Below are 16,485 nucleotides of genomic sequence, written 5' to 3' on the forward strand. Positions count from 1 at the left end.
TTTTTTTTTGCGCTTTTGAAACGATAGTTGAAATGAAAGTAGGTTCCTCCTATCGTTTTTCGCTTTAGAGTTGATCTCACAACGACAGGAGAAAAAGCAAGGAAATGCATTTTCACAAAATCAAAACTACAATAAATTGTTCACATCAAAAGCTCAAAGTCGCTGAATGTGAAAACGAAGCGTTGAAGTAAGATGTTTAAATAAAAGCAAAGAAACCAACAACCTAAGAATACCTCGTGTACAACCAAAACTATAATGCGTATAGCCTTCAAAAATACAAACATTAATTATACCAAAGAGAGGCTTGCTGTTTTAGTTATGTTGCTATTATAAGTAATATTAATAATATTGATAATAATAATAACGTAAAAATAGACAATTATCAGTTCATTAATTTCTTAACATAATAAAAATAGAAACGCCGACGACTGATATATGAAATTCAAAGGCCAGGCATGTTCACGTTCCGTCAGCCATGACCGCGGTGAAGTCGCAAGTAATTTATAATTGTACACCCGTATACCCAGCAATGGGGATTGAGCTAAAACATTCCAGAGGATTGTTACTTGAAACTTAATTTAACTTAGTACTTTATCCTTTACGCATGTCCTTGTTGCGATAATAAGATTACAATTGCAAATTGGTTAATTATTTTACGGAGCGAGAGCCTGCTGCCCTATGGATTAAATAAAAAGGTACCGTTCGAAATTATTTATATGTAAATAAAACATTATTAAATAACTAGCGGGGTTACCCGGCGTTGCCCGAGTGTTTGTTTCCGGAACGGGGGGAGTTTTAAAAAAATGTTATGGTAGGTAAGTAGGAAGGATCAAACCCGGAGTCATGAGTAAAAGTAGGAAAATAAAGTGTGAAAAAAAAACAAAAAAAAAAACATCTGCAACGTTAACAGTTCGGCCACCAAGAAAAGTCCATTCCAGTTGTTTAGGAAAAGAAAAAGAAAACGACTACGGTAGGTCGGCGCGAACGTGAAAATATAATGTGAATTGTCCAGCACGCTAACCACTACGCCACAGAGCACTGCAGCTTAGATTAGTGATTTTAAATAACTTCACATGAAAGAACTACGAAGCCAAACCGGTGTTCTCTTCTCAACTGTTCCTTGTGAACGATCCCCAAACGGTGTAAAGTGGTGGCAGGGGGAGGAGGAATTTATTAGAGAGAAAATATTTTACCACTTTCATTGATCTTAACCGATTTTGGCCGTGACTTCTCAGCAGAACAAGTATAGAAATCTAAGATTATCGAGGAATTTGAGAAATAATAAGCCTATAAAACACATCAGATATTGTTCTGCCGTTTGTGCATATTATATTTGCATGAAATATCTTGATTTTTAATCCTATTAAGGTCAAAATCCGACGGGAAAAAATGAGTTCATTTTATTTATATATATATATATATATATATATATATATATATATATATATATATATATATATATATATATATATATATATATAAGATAAGAAGATAAGAGATAAGAGAAGAGAAGATAACATTATTGGAAGATTCCGGTCGTTTCCAAGTATGCAAGGCAATGTTAAATATAGAAAATTAAAATCATCGACGTTATAGCTACTCTGAAATAGACTCATGAGCAAAAAAAAAAAAAAAAAAATGGGCCAAGAGTGACAGAAGGAAGAAATTGATTTTTCAATATTTTTTCATGAGGTTTTGTTATTTTTAACTGAAAATTCCTATTTTGCAGATCATTATTATAATAACATATAATAATAAGTGAAAAATGGAATCCTAAAAATGGAAAGACCGCATCTTGGCGAGGATATAAAAACGAAATTGCAGGATTACGACAGTCCAAAATGACTTACAAACAGATGTTTGATATTTTAAGAAAAGAAAATATGAAAACAGCTCTTTCTGTAGTGAAGCGAATTGGTCAAAGTTTCGAAGTCGAACGTTTGGTAATATGAAAATTTGGATCTGGTCGCTGTAGACCATCCATCCACTTTGAAGGACGACCACAAGCTTAAATTAACTGTTTTGAAGGACCGAAAGAAAACTTGTGTTGACCATAGAAAAGAATTCAAAACAGGGGCTGGAAAATCTCTATCTAGATATACAGTATCTAGACGGCTGATAGAAATGGGATTTTCCTCTAAAAGGCATACAAAGAATGCATCTTTATCTAAGAAGAACATCAATGATAGAAAGAGAGTTTCTTCTTTCATGATAAGAAAGATAGAGACGGGTTCAGGAATGTTTTCTGGTTTGATAGAATCAATATTTTGTCTTATTAGTGATGCTTCCGATGCTCCTGAACGGTGCAATCTAAGAACTGGAGAAAGATTTTTGCCAAATTACATAAAAACGACAGTTATACACGGCAATTGAGGCATAATTTGGGGAACTTATTTTTATGGGGAACTTTTACTGCAGCAGGAGTTGGGGAACTTTTTAAATGTGAGAAGTGAATCAATGCAAAGGAATACATTCGAATATTGGAAACAGGACTGTTACCAAGTATTCAGAAGCTGGGGATATCCCAGAACATTATTTTTCAACATGATAATGCCCCTGCACACACTGATAATATCACAGAAATGATTTTCTGATAATTCAATTGATGTGATGTTTTGGTCAGATCAAAGCCCCGATTTAAACCCAACCTAGAATATTTGGTTCATAATATCTCGTGCATTGGCCGGAAGAACTTTTGAGAAGAATGACAAATTGTAGGAAGCTGTACAAAGCTACTGGAGTAGCATCTCCTCTTCGGTGTTCCATTTTGGTTGAGAGCATGTCTAAAAGGATCGATCTTTAAAGAAATCAAAAGGAATGCGATTCCATTCTAAGCATTTATTGAAGTAAATGTATTGTTCTGTGTTACTAGTCTCGTTTAAGTTTCCTTGTGCAATTGTTTTTTCTTCGATAAACTTTTAGTGCAATAAAATGTATAAAAAATTTTTGCACACGAGATATGTTTTTTAACAATGATTTAGTTTTAGTTAGTTTTAGCAATATAACCTTATATAAAAGTATACAAAAAAGAATGCAATTTACATTATATGTGCTTTGCGTGTCGATTTTCGTTTATAATAGTGATTAAAGTTATAATATCAATAGTAAACGCGGCGGATATTATTACAGGAAAAGAAAATTCTGTTTTATGTTTATTTTGGTAAATTTATTTCTTCATAGTTCCGAAAAAATAATCATTGTACTATTAAGTAACGATATTACATACACAAACATAACGCAATGTTATAAATTAACTATTCTTTCAAATCAATTTCACTTTTACCTTATTATGAGTGAGTAGTATTCGTCGATTAACAAACATCCTGATAATATATGGGCGACCAAGAACCTGCTCGGTTAAATATATTTCGAGGAAAACCTCTTTTTCAAATAGAAAGGCTTTCGACTCAGTGTTTACTACAAATGGACGTACAGGATTACATGCGATCGCGTTCGAAATCGAGCTTCATAAGACATTCAAATTTAACTGAAAAAAAAGACGGATACAAAATAAATGTGTGATTAAATTATGTGTTATTTTCGGTGAGAAAAATGTTGATTTGTAAGGCACATACTTGTTATTCCTCAGACGTCTTTTGAAATGTTCACACTAATTTGCATGTAGACGCGTTGGGTTTTTTTTAACATAATGCAATCTTGATTTCTTACAATCCTATTCATTCTATTTACTAATTGTACTTTTGTAATTTTCACTGGCTTGTCTTCTATTTCATCTTCCATATTAAGTTATACAATAATACAGATAAAATCTTGCAACAGCAATGCATTTACTATATATATATATATATATATATATATATATATATATATATATATATATATATATATATATTATTTTTTTAAATGTAAAACCAAAACAAACAACATTTATATATATATATATGTATATATATAAATATATATATATATATATATATATATATATATATATATATAAAGCTGAATGCCTGTGTGTGTCTCCTCACGAATAGGCTCCTATATGGTTGACTATTTAAAAAAAACTGATTACATATAATGATAGAAGATGTATCGAGACACATGAATGGGTATGTTTAATGTGGCAGAACGGGGGTTCATTAAAATTGTGGGGTATGCGTCCGCACTTGATCCACAAATTATGGAAATAAAAAAAAATTATAAATTAAAAAAAAAGCTTCTACAAGTGTTTCTGATATAGATGTACATGAGAATGCTTTGATAAGTATGTTTTAGCTTAAATACGGATAGTATAATAAAATTATGGGGTCTGCGTTCGCGCCTGGACTCCATAGAATGGAAATAGGCACAAACTTTAATAAAGACTTTGCATATCTATCTGCGCAAGTATACTTTTATAATTATGCTTCAGTTTGAAGAAATATGGTATAATAAAATTATGGGGTATTCGTTCGCACCTGACCTCCATAGAATGGAAATATGTCACAAAGTATAACAAGATTTTTTTAATATAGATCCACAGAATATTGTGATAAGTGTTTCAGTGTGAGCAGGTATGGTACTGTTTTTTCTATTTTATTTTTTACTTTCATCATATTTTGCTTTGGTTTTCATACCCCCGAATTCGAATCTATCTTTTACATCCCTTACTTTTCATAAGCTATCATACTTTCATAAATCAGAGTCCATTTTCTGTAGGCTGTTTTGGAACCCAGTCAACGACTGGTATTTTTGTTAGTATATATATATGTATAAGGTTTTGTTTTATTTTCGTAATATTGAGTTGTAATTTGGCTTTCAAGCGAACCTGATGCGTAATATATTACATTCAAATTAAACCAACGCTTCTATAACGGAAGTCAAAAACCTAACGATAATCTCTCGTAGTCAGCGCAAAGTGCACGGCATTTAAAAACACAACCGCTGGGAGAAAACGCGCAGATCTTTATTACTGACTTTTCTTTCTTCTAATTTATATATATATATATATATATATATATATATATATATATATATATATATATATATTACAAGTAAAATGCTTGTTTATTTTCGTAATATTAGTAGGTAAATGGATTCATCCTAATCTTATAAATACAAGACTGATAAATCAAAAAATTAAAAAATGTATCCATTTTAAATGTGGAAATTGATGAATCGCACAGGTAAGAAATTCATTTTTATAGTATGAAAAGGTTAGTAATTGCAATTAAGAATAGAAAACTGTATCAAATGTTTGAAACATGTCTTCTTCCTAAGATTAAGGGTGGTGGTGTTTGATCAACACTGCTGGGGAGCCATGATGTAATATACTGTTTTGTTTTTTTAAATCCACCGAAACAGTGTTTCATGGTAAACAACTGATGATCCCTTGAAAAATAAATTATTGGTATTATAGTAAATTCGAGAGCGAGTTGATGCAGTGATTGCAGGTGATTAAATGACTTACTGACAAGATGGTTTTCTAACGAATGATAAAAAATATTTTTTGTATAGTTTTAAAGGTTAAAAACTTCCAAGACTATATATATATATATATATATATATATATATATATATATATATATATATATATTATATCTATAAAATCGAAAGTGTATGTCTGTCTGTCTGGGTATCTGTGTCTTTGTGTGTATCTGTGTATATGTGTGTCTGTGTGTACCTGTGTATCTGTGTGTCTGTGTGTGTACATTTCCCTACGCAATAACTCTGTCAATTTTTAATCTACAAACTCAAAATTTGATATACAGGGTACTGAGATTTGGGAATCTCGATCTGATCGGTTTTCGGTCAGTAATTTGGCGATTAAGGCCAAATTCGGTTTACTCACTTGAAATTTTATATATAGGTTCATCGGGCATGGATCTATCTTACTAATTTAATTTGAGCTCAAAACAAGAAATGTTAAGGGGCAATAATAGGGGCCAAAGTTAAAAAAACTGACCACATTTTTGGCTCAACATACATCTCCAAATCCCCGGGCAACGCCGGGCACAATGCTAGTATATATATATATATATATATATATATATATATATATATATATATATATATATGTATTATGCACACACAACAGCAATGCGTATATATAATATGTATATATATATGCATATGCTTCACTGTATCATATCACAAAATATAGGAACACATTATTATCACGTGTTATTTACTTTCGAGTATATATATATTTGAGCAACGAAACGAGTGACGTGAACGGATATAATATCGTTCTACATGTAAGAAATTCTAAGTTTGATGACTGTGTATGCTAGGAGACAATTCCTGTTAATAAAGACATTAAAGACACGAAATACATTCAGGACGGAAAAATATCATGAAATAATACAGACAAGAACAATACATACTTGATTTTCAAAGAATAATAAAGCCGAAGGTGAAGTTTCAAAAGAGTATTAGGAAAGAGAAACTTATACAAAGTTATACAATTGCATTATACGTCGGATAAGCATTTCATCACAGATATACTCATGTTAAGCATCATATTTCTCTTACTTTCTCTCTTTCAGTATTTGTCTATATTTCTCGGTAAATATATATATATATATATAATTTATATATATATATATATATATATATGTGTGTGTGTGTGTGTGTGTGTGCGTGTGTGTACATCCCCCTTCGCAATAACTCCCTCAATTTTTAGTCTACATACTCGAAATTTGATATACGTTGTACTGAGATTTGGGGAAATCTAGCTGATCGGTTTTCGGCCAGAAAGTTGGCTATTAAGGGACCAAAGTTCAACGATGTGACCTTTGAGAACTCTACAAAACTCCTCCGACAATTTGGGGTCTAAACACTTGAAAATTTAGATATAGGTTTCTTGGACATGGATCCATCTTAATAACTTGATTTGAGCCGAAAAGAAATGTTAAGGGGAATAATAGAGGTCAAAGTTAAAAAAGAATTGACCGTTTTTTTTTTTTTTGCTCAGCATACACCTCCAAACACCCCGGGCAACGCCGAGCAACGCCGGGCAACGCTGGGCACCCATGATAGTATATATCAATCTATACTCCAATTAATTCGTTTTACTTTTGTGGGTATTAACATTCATATTAACCCCCCCTCTTTTCTATGTATTTAAAAAAAAATGCAATTGTCTTATATATAGGTTGTGGAAATGCATTCACTAGCAACATATCTAGCTTAATTGCATATTCTTTTAAACATTCATTTTAATTAATTATTAGTTTTTTTTCGGTTTTCTTATTGGATGATCATCTAGAGTTAACTATTACGTGTAATTATATTCCTGCAGATATTCTACATGATTTATACTTGCATAATATTTGTATAAACTCTTTACAGTAAACAAAAACTTGTTTTCATATATACTTATGTATACGTATATATTTTTGTTTAATCTATTAGTCTATTTATCTATATATCTATAAAAGTTAAATTTCTGTGTGTCTGTCAGTCTGTGTACATTTCACTACGCAATAACTCTGTCAATTGTTCGTCTACAGACTCAAAATTTGATATACAGGGTACTGAGATTTGGGAAAATCTTTGTGATCCGTTTTCGGCCGGAAATTTGGCTGTTAAAGGGTCAAAATTAAATGATTTGACCTTTGAGAACTCTACCAAACTCCTCCAACAATTTTGGGTCCAATCATTTGAAATTTTAGATATAGATTCCTTCGACATGGATGTAACTTAATAACTTGTGTTGAGCTAAAAACAATAAATGTTAAGGGGTCATAAAAGTGGTCTAATTTTAAAAAGTTGACATTTTTTTATTTTTGCTCAGCATATACCTCCAAACGCTCGGGCAACGCCGAGCACCCATGCTAGTATATATCTATAAAAGTGAACGTGTCTGTCTGTGTCTGTGCGTGTCTGTGTACATTTTCCTACGCATTAATTCTGTCAATTTTAAGTCTGCACACTCGAAATTTGATATACAGGGTACTGAGATTTGGGAAAATCTTTGTAATCCGATTTCCGCCAGAAATTTGGCTGTTTAGGGTCAAAGTTTAACGATTTGACTTTTGGGAACTCAACCAAACTCCTCCGACAATTTTGGGTATAAATAATTGAAAGTTTAGATATAGTTTCCGGTGACATGGATCGTACTTAATAACTTGATTTGAGCCCAAACTAATAAAATTAAAGGCCTATATACATATATATATATATATATATGTGTGTGTGTGTGTGTGTGTGTGTGTGTGTGTGTGTGCATTCATGTATTTATAGGTAACTGTGTGTATTTGAATGCAGTTGAAGAAAATTTCCCCAGTTAAATATTATTAAATAGCATAATATTATGGATATTACTGATTTTAAACGTTTTTCGGTAAGGTATTATCATTATTTTATTACCTTTGTTTTAGCTTATTTAGCATTTAACTATTACCGTAAGGGTCATAAAATAAAGATAAAACGTTCCATTAATAATCTTAGAATTGGTTTCACAATTAGCTCATAAACATTAGTATATTCTAAACCTTATGCCAATCCTCCTTTCTAAGGGAAATATAGATACGTATAAAATTAATAATAATTAGCACCTCATGGGCAGAATATATAACTTGAGTTGACGGAACAAACACGATTTAAACTGACAGAGAGATTTGAGATGAAACTAGGAGACATTTTGAAAAAACGAATTATTCCATTTACAAATTTGGCCCATCATTTTATTTTTATTTTATTTTTGTTCTTGTCTCTATTATCTTCTTATTCCTTCCCGAACTAAGTCTCTATATCTAGTACACGACCTGACCTCAATTAAGCGACCGGTCAAACTTTATGATTCTTTGAATTCTATTTGAAGAGATATCTATTTATGTGTGTATGTGTATGCATATGTATGTATATATATGTTTATATATATGTGTGCATATGTATATATATATATATATATGTATATGTGTATGTGTGTATGTATGTATATGTACATATGTATATTGTGTGTATGTGTGTTTGTATATGTGTGTTTATGTGTATATAGGGATGAACATGCACATATGTTTCACCCCACTTCCTACATCTCACCACTACCTATTCTCCCTAATATTAACACCTCGCCCCACTAAAAATAATATAGACCTCTAATGAAAAGGATTCCACCAGACTTTGAATCATCATCGCTGGACCCATAAACAAATTTATACAAGCACTATCCCGATTCCGATATCTACACAGCTATGGGGATTACCCAATATTTAACTTGGACCTTATTATCAAACGAATGTAAAGAACGCATAACATGGATTTTACCAAGCAAGCTGGATCTAAAAAAACTTTCATATCCTTTTTCTGCAAACCCTCCTGCTACAGGAATTCTGATAAATTTATTATTTTGACTTTAACTTTCCATGTCTCACTGACTTTAGCAAACAGGGTGCATACCTTTATTAGTATTTGCAAATATTTTCTCTCCTCGGATGAGATGGTAGACATCGAAACCCTATAGGTTAGGAGATTAATTTTCTAAAGCATTCTTTGTCTTGCTTAGAATAAATTAAAAAAAATTTTGATATGAAACTCAGCCACTTAATTTCATTTCAATGAAAGTTTTTTGAAATTCATTGAATTACAATTTAATTTATTTGCTCTATCTTGCATATCGAGCAGTTCTCGTTTAGATGGGATAACTTATAGAATATTACTGCCAGTAATATTTTGTAAACCTTACAATCTCACGTTCCACGACAACTGATTGTTAAATAAAAACTATTCTGAAGAGTATATATATATATATATATATATATATATATATATATATATATATATATATATAAATTGTATTTTGCTTGACCCATTGCTGGTAAAGGAATATTTGGAAGTTTAAAAAGTCGAGAGCAACGTGGAAAGACCGGATCTGCAAAAAGAAAGGAAGAGGAGGAAAGCAAATAAACAAATAGACGAGTATTTTCGAGAAATGTGTCTGATTTTTAATTTATCCATAGTTCCTCTACTAAATATATAATATTCAGCAAACCAAATTGCTGACCAAATCCGGGGTACATAAAGTCTGTTGGTAGTATGAGAATTTGATTAATTTCGGAAGAAAAGACCTTCCCTTCTATATACACACACACACATATATATATATATATATATATATATATATATATATATATATATATATATATATATATATATACATACATTCATGTAATTATTTTTTATGATCATATTCATTTAATGAGTGTTTTATTAATAATGAGACTTACATGAAAAGTCAAGCCTCCAAAAAATGATATACTGTGTGTGGCATTGTTCTCTAGGATATTTCGAGGAAAACTCTCTTTATCAAATGGCGGGTGTATCAATTCTTGAGATTGAAAGTACGAACCGGGATGCCGAAAGTTCTCAGCAGTAAATGAAATAAATTTACTTATTTACGTATTACAAGTTGATCGCTAATTACTTTGTGTTATTTATTTCAATCTTATTTCTGTTTCCATATTTTTATTAATTTTGTGTTATAGCCAGTATTACTTATCTATTTTGTTTTGTTTTTGTTACGAGTTTATTATTATTATTATTTTGTAATGCTAATCAGCTAATCTGACGGTAAATGAAATCAGCAAAATACATCCACATATGAACACACAGACACACACATAAAATGCTCACACGTAACATACACACACATACACTCACGTGTATATGTAAATAAATAAACATATAATGTAATTTAAAAAATACCATTATTTATATGTATTTTTTCCAATTTTTACGTGAGATTATTTTATTTGTCTTCTTAGACGTGAATATTTCTTATTTCTTTCGAGTATTTGTCTGTGTTATTTGTTATCTATGTTTTTATATTGTTATTAATATTAATTTATTAATTTTATTTAATTTAATGACTTGTGCTAATTTTGTTATAGTTGGTAGTCAATAATATCTATATTTATAAATATATATATATATATAATATATGTATGTGGGTGTGTTTGTATATATATGTATGTTTTATATGTACGATTAAATACATATGTAATAAAAGTACAATGTATTTGGGTAAATAATTACAGTTATATCGAAAATGCAAAGTAAACTAACCGATGAAATCTATAATTAAATCATTTTTCTAAGATTAGGTCCGATAAACAAATTATGATGATAACATTTTGTCTGCTAGAACACGAGAAAATGTATAATCCAGTGCTTATAAACTTAAATTCTAGTATATTGCTTTATCAAATCTACAATCATGCTTTTAAATTATATTATTATTTACAAGTTATAAATTTTAGTAAATTGCCAAAAAATGTAACCTTATAGGAAGAATAAACACTCTGAACGATTAGAAGGAAAGCTGTTCACACATTAAAAATGAGTTTAATTTATAAAATATTAGGAGGTTGTTTCCTAGCAACGACCTATGTAAACACATTTTATATATAACCTTAGCATATTTCAGGCAGTAAATATTAAAGAAGCAAGTGAGGCCTGCATGGTTCCCCGTGAGTGCACAATGCACTAGGCATAAAAAGTGAATTTAGCCCCCAAATCCCCAAGGGATGTAAAATCTTGTTTAAAAGAAAAACGGTGCGGTTTTATACCTTACCATATGTAAATTTTAGTTCTGCATCATGCAAAAAAAAAAAAATGAATAAGTCTATCATTTGCTCCCCCACATCATTCATTTAGCTCTAAAAGTCCCCAAGGCCTTAACATATTTAAATTTAAGTTCAGCACCATGCAAAACTGTTAAATAGACATACATGGGTAATTTTGGAGAAATATAGTAAACTAGTCCAAAAAATGGAGTGTTTTTGTTAACCCTAAAAGAGCCCGTTGCACACCCAATAGTCATGGTGAAGTTAAGAAAAACTAAATTATATAGAGATCAGTTAGCTACACATTTTCAGAAGATTTTATAAAAATCCAAGGCATTATTTTTTAATAAGCACAAAAGTGTCAATTTTAGCCATTTTAAAACGAACGGAACCCCTAGGGGAACAACCGGAGCTTTCCCGGAAAATCTGTTTTGTTACGTGTTTACTCATATCATATTTAATGTTTGTGCAAAATTTAAAAAATCCCAAGGCATAGTTACTAAGCAAAGTGCTGACAGACAAACGGACACAAGTAAATTAAAAGGTCAACCTCCTTTTGTCGGGGGAGCAAATGAAGTAATAATGTATACAAATATTTTGGAAACTAAAACTTCTTTAGATTATTTTTAATTCAAACATTTACTACAACGTACTTAGTTGTACAGTATTAATCAAAATGGCGACTTAAACAAATAAGTGATGCTTAGTCTTCTATAATTTATTTTCTGACATTATATTTTCATGAATTTGTCTTTGGAAGCTAAGAACTTATTTTTCTGCAGAGTATATCCATGAGAGCTGTCAATATTGACATAATAATAATGTTTTTTTCTACATAACGAAACCGATCTCTAAAGATTTCCGTTATTTCTTCTTTCTCATTTCCGTTTTTCTTTTATTGTCTGTACATAAATGATCCCAATTATTTTTAACTCTCGTTTTGGTTTTTACTGTTACTTCCACGTACACTAACTTCCCGATTTTATTCTATTTTATTCCCGTATGCTTATCTTCATCTTCTTTATTATACGTCATTGTTTTTATATATTCAATGTTTTTATAAATATAGTTTATACCTTCTTTAATATATCGTAAAATGTTTCCTTTTTCTCAAATTTAAATATTCTAAAATCGGCTCTTATTTATATTTGATATAAGTCTGGCTTTTCTCCTCTTTTAATGCGTAACACTTAGCTTCGAAATATCATGGTTTAAAAAGGTTCGACCCTTTTACTATTTTTTATTGATCTGATAATATAAGTTATATATAATTATAGTTTCTCATTTCTAGTGCATATGTTAAATGGGCCCTCTTAACAGTGTTTAAATCTCTACATCTCGATGAGTTTGTTTTCTAAGTTATGTTCGTTGATAACTTCATATATATATATACACATATATATATATATATTATATATATATATCTATATATATATATATATATATATATATATATATATATATACACGAATAGGTCATCCGGCATTGTCCGGTCGTAAAATACACTGAAATGTGATATTTTGATTAAAGCAGATTTTGTATTTATTATATCATAATTGTCCCAATGTATATTACTTATTTTAAAAATATTAAATAGTAGAATAAATAGCTATTACGTCACGCATTCATACCCCTAATGCCTTCGTTCGACGTTCTTCTGACAAACTTCATTTTCTTTTATTTTCACATGTTTGCACCGATTTCCCCCCGGCTAAGTCCTAAACATAAATTTCCAGATGGGTTTGAATACCCTATATATGAAGTAGTATGTCTGTAGCCCAAAAACTGACAGGGGAGTTTGGTAGGAAAATATTTTAAACAAATATATATTTATATATATATATATATATATATGTATGCATAAATATTTAGTGAAAGAAGTGCGTGTTTACTATAACGTTTGTAAACAAGTATTACGCAAGTATAAATCATGTAGAATATCTGTATGAATATAATTACACGTATAAGTAAACTAAAGATGATCAGCCCATGAGAAAACCAAAAAAAAAAAACTAATAGGGAATTATTAAAACGAATGTTTAAAAGAATATGCAAATAAGCCAGATCTTTTGCAGATGAATGCAATTCCACGACTCACATATAACAACGTTGTATTTTCTGTTTAATAAATAGAAAAAGAGCCTTTAATGTGAATACCAATACGGAAAAACATCAATTTATAGGAGTACTAGAATTTCAGCCCTGCTTAGCCCGGGCCCTATTTACTGTTCATAACTTTATGCGCATGTATATATATATATATATATATATATATATATATATATATATATATATATATATTAAAAATTTTGATTAATGACAAAGTAACCTATATCTAAATTTTACAGTATTCACACACAGAATTGGCGGAGGACATTGGTAGAGTATTGTTAAAATTTTAACGAAGAAATAATTTTTATTTATTTTTTATATACACACATGTAAAGTCAATCTAGTCAAAGTGGTGCACTCTTTGACCGGCCTTTCTCAAGTCACTTGTCCTCTGTCGTCGCCTCTTTCTCCTTCCATCATCATCATAATTATCAACATCATCTTCGTCGTCGTCGTCCTAATTCCTTTCTGCGGTCTCCTCCTCTCCCCTTATGGAGCGAGGGGGTGAGGAAGGAAGGACCTTCCTGTTGTGATATGCAAATTATACTTAATTTGCATATGAACAGATAGCTCATATTTATAAATTGACACCAACTAGAACAGGTAGTTGTTGAACGCTTGCTTAGCGTTATACCCGACATATCAATGGCGTCGCCGAAAGTATGTTCTCTGGTCTTTGAAGACCCGGAATACTTAAATACTTGGATTCGTTACTTCGCTGCTAATGCGAGAAGCAAAAAGTTGAAAGACAACAAAAAAACAAGGAGGGGAGAATGAAATCACCGACTTGTTCATGGCTAACGCTGGTGGCAAAGCACTTATGAAGGTTGCTACGATGGTTTACCCTCGAGAACTAGAAGAACAGATTTTCGAATAAATAAGTCAGGTTATCAAGGGAAACATAAGGCCGAAGAAAAGACTGATTGCAGAAAGGACCAAGTTTATGGCAATGAAGCAGGAAATGGATGAACTGATAGTAAAATATTTACGCCGGTTAAGAAGTGCGAGTAAATATTGTGACTTTGAAAAACTAGGAACAGAAGAACAGACAACAGAAGATTTAATTCAACTAAGATTAATTGAACGTATGCATAATTCGGTACATAGATATAAGCTAATGGAACAGTTACGACTTAAAACCATGCCCTTGAATGTTTGTCTAGAATTAAAAAGCAGCAGGAATTAATACATACAACGAAAATTTAAAAAAGTCATAGGAACACATGAACACATATACGGTAGAAACGAAAAAATGTACTTACTGTGGAGAAATTCATGAAAGGAAAAAAGAAAAGTGTTCAGCGTTTAGAAAAAACATGTTCAAAATATTTTTAAAATAATCATTTCAAAGAAGTAAAACAAAATGTGGAAAGAATACAGGATGAAAATGGACAAATCTTTATTGGAAAGAAGGATAATATACAAACTACTGGATCAAGGAATGGAGATAAAAATTTAAATAAAAATCAACAATTGTGTTGTTGAAATGCAAATGGATACCGGCAGTGAAGTGACCATAATTCCCAGAAATTCGGGGGGGGGGGGGAAATGGGGACACCGCATTTAAAAAAGAGCAACGTACAATTAGGTCAGTTTGATGGCTCGGTTATAGCAAGTATGCATTATTTTGAAAGTTCAGTAGAACTAAAAGAAAAGTAGGAAGTAGTACCCATTATAGTTACAAATTGCCGAGAAACGCATGGACTATTGGGGAATGATGTATTAAAAATAAATTCAATGAAGTTGATTGATGAGATAGAAATGGAACAAAAGGAAAATTAAAAAAATATGAAGCTAGCCTAAAATTTAAAGAAAATAACCCCCTCCTACAACGAAGCGAGAAAAGTACCAGTGCATTTATTACCGTTAGTAATAGCTAAGTTGTGAAAGTAAATAAAGGACGATTTATTAGAACCTACCCCTTCAAGGGGTAGTAAACGAGTATCACCCATTGTTGTATTAAAAACAAAGACTGTGACTTGAGAATTTGTGGAGACTATAAAATATGGGTGAACCATAAAGTTTGTGGCGACTCGTACCCTATTCTGATTTTGGAAGTAGCTTTATATAAACTTGCTGGAATGAAAGTATTTTCAAACATAGACTTAAAATCAGCTTAACACCAAATTCCCATGGATGAAAATTTTAAAGTGACGTCAAAAAAAAAAACACGTATAGGCCTGTTAAGGTGGAAAAGTATGCCGTATGGCATAAAAACAGCAAGTGCAATTTTTCAAAAAGCAATTGAAAAAGTAATAGGAAATGTTGAAAATGCCATCTATTATCAAGACGATATATGTGTTAGGGATTTAAATGAAGATGATTTAAAGAAAAAAAAAACTGAAAATATACTGAACTGGCTAAGAGACGCTGGCATGACAGTAAATACAAAAAAGTGCGTAACCAACAGTAAGGAAATATCATTTTTGGGGTTACTCAATATCAAAGGAAGGGATCTCTCCAGATAAAGTGCGAAAAGAGAAAATGCTAAAAGTGGCTACACTAAAAACTAAAAGAGTTGGAGTATTTCTTGGGTTTGGTAAATTTTTATAGAAAATATGTACCAACATATAATGAGTTGATGGAACCATTTGCGAAGTTAAGAAAACACTGCGGAGTTCATTTAGTTAGAGCACCAACAGAAAGCCTTTGAAAACAGATTCTGGCGAAAAAGCCAATAGTACAAATTTTTGATCTTAAGAAGGACATAACTTTAACTACTGACGCTAGTGAGCATTCCGTATCCAGTCGTTTGTCACAAGATGGTCATCCCATAATGTACTTATAGGGGAGATTAACAACTGAACACAATTAGTCTAACATAGAAAGGGAGGCACTAGCAATAGTGTGGACAACAGACAGAGCA

The sequence above is a fragment of the Euprymna scolopes genome, chromosome 2, assembly GCF_053919585.1.
Source record: "Euprymna scolopes isolate OS-2025 chromosome 2, ASM5391958v1, whole genome shotgun sequence".
Taxonomy (NCBI): Eukaryota; Metazoa; Mollusca; class Cephalopoda; order Sepiida; family Sepiolidae; genus Euprymna; species Euprymna scolopes.